Source organism: Kryptolebias marmoratus, linkage group LG13, assembly GCF_001649575.2.
Source record: "Kryptolebias marmoratus isolate JLee-2015 linkage group LG13, ASM164957v2, whole genome shotgun sequence".
Classification (NCBI taxonomy): domain Eukaryota; kingdom Metazoa; phylum Chordata; class Actinopteri; order Cyprinodontiformes; family Rivulidae; genus Kryptolebias; species Kryptolebias marmoratus.
This window is the reverse complement of record NC_051442.1, coordinates 26,427,137-26,429,576: the sequence shown is the minus strand read 5'-3', so window position 1 is coordinate 26,429,576 and position 2,440 is coordinate 26,427,137.

Sequence of the window (2,440 nt, the reverse complement as noted above, 5' to 3'; positions counted from 1 at the left end):
ATCTATCTATCTATCTATCTATCTATCTATCTATCTATCTATCTATCTATCTATCTATCTATCTATCTATCTATCTATCTATCTATCTATCTATCTATCTATCTGATTGCAGATGTTCCTTCCATTTGAACAGATCTGGAGTTTCCGTCTTCTCTTGGTATAACTAAACTCTAATGCTCACAGATGAGTATTGCTTTGTCATGAAAGTCCAGGTGAGGCACAGGTCCAGGTGATGCTCAAGGCCTGCACTGTTTGTATTCGGATCAGAGTTGAAGCATCCTTGTCCCAGCTGGCCGTCCTCTTGCTCCTGACCCCCTGTTACCACCACCACCGTTCTTCAGTTTTGGGGGTTTCAGTATTAGGACACAATAATATGATCTGGTTTTTACCAGGTTCTAAAATGATTCAAAATTAACCCTAAGTGAACAAAAACACACAACAGATTCCACTGAGTCATTACTGTTGAAACCAAAACAAAATGTAAAAGCTGAATGAATACCTGGTTTAAGCCTTGCTGCTTCCACAGGATTTAGGAGGGAAAGTAGCAGCAAGGTTCTGCTGATTAGGTGAATTAAGTTATCATAATCTGAGTGATCACTTCTGTAAAGCAGGAGTTTTGTCAGTCTGCTGTTCATTGTTGACACAATACTAAGGCTGAAAGACATCAGCAGTGAGATGTAACTGTTGCTGCCCATCAGTCTAGGAAAGGTTAAAGGTCAATTGCAAGCTATTTGCAGTTAGTGTGGGAATGTTTAGGCATCTCATGATTCAGAGGGCCGTGATGTGAATGTATTATAAAACGATTATCGACACATTTGAATGCATTCATAATCACACTTAAAATCCTGAACATAGACCTAAAAGACACAAAATATTTTGCTTTACATTGTTGTTTAAACAGTTTTCAATTCAGTTTTAAGATTTTGGGCTTTAAGTGAAAGAAAAAAAACAGTTAAAATGCTGAGTACAGTGGCATAAGGTTCTGGGGTGATGGATGTCCAAACATCACATGTTGGACCTATCTGACCTGCTTTCATCAGTGTTTCCACCACTTTGTTTTTGGTCCTGTTGCTGAGTTTGGGCATGACTGCGCTAGCATCTTCAACAGGATGATAATCTGTTGCTGCTCCAAAGAATGCAACATAAGGTAGCATCTCAAGGGGCTGCATCTGTTGGAGACTCAAAATTGTGAGAAAATATGCAAATTTTTAGATGCAGTCTCACTGAATTCTGAGTATGACCAGTGAGCTGTGCAGCCAGTATTTGAAAATTACAGCTTATTTTTGTCTACTCAGCTTGGAAATATGTATTCTAGACCTTACACATTTTTTTGTTGCTGCCTCCCTCTGCCAAAGACACCCACCTCAGTCTGCTTTGTACCCATCTTAGCAGCCCCTCCTACATTTATGATTTAATTTAATTCTGGATACTCCCTCGTGAATGCCGTTCACCAAGTATTCTTTAACAGTTGCAACCCAAATGCTATCTTTAGCAGTGACAGCAAAGATCAACAGTTTTTCCTCCTACTCCCGGTGGAAGCATGTGCATAACTTGATATAGTGTGGCTTTTGTCAACATCCATTTTCCCTTTCACTCATAGAAGCTAATGTGCTTCCAAACACCAGCTTTCGGTGCAGAAGGAGCTTCTTGTAAACTGTGTTTTTGTTGAGTGCATGCCAGAAACTGTTCAGGTGCTGCACTTCTGTATAAACCTTAAATAATAATCTTTTTTGACATTTATATATTGGTTAATTAATTGAATTGTTTTGTGTTTACATCAAGATGCATCAAAAAATTGATTATGACCCTCACCCCTAATTTGGAGTCCATCATTTTACAGAGAGAAAAATCATTCACAAGTGGAAAACATTTAAGACGGTCTCAGCAAACTCGCCCCAAAGGTCAGACTGTGCAATGCTCAGAGAAATGTGCTCCATCTCCTCTACAGGTAACAGGTTTAGACTGAAGAAGTATGGTTTGTTCGGAAGGGTCGCAGAAGAAAGCCTCTTTTCTCTAAAAACAACATGGCAGCATGACTTTGTAAAGTTTCATCTGAATGAACCACAAGACCTCTTGAAGAATGTCCTTTGAACACATGAGGCCAAGAGGCAGAAACATTTAAGACACCTCATATCAACTGTCAGCACGGTTGTGAAGGGCTGATGGTTTGGGCTCTATGCCGTCACTGTGTGGACCATGTTCTCCTCTGCAGACCTAAGTATTCTAGAGCCAAATGTGAGGCCATCTGTCTGACAGCTGAAGCTTGGACCAGAACGGGGTTGTGATGCAACAGGACGATGATTCCAAACACTGCAGCTAATCTATAACAGAACGGTTAAAAAACAAAAGAATTAAGGGGCTGCAGTGGTCCAATTAAAGTCTAGAACTTCAACTTGACTGAAATGCTGTGGTGGGACCTTCAGAGAGCTGAGCAGAAACC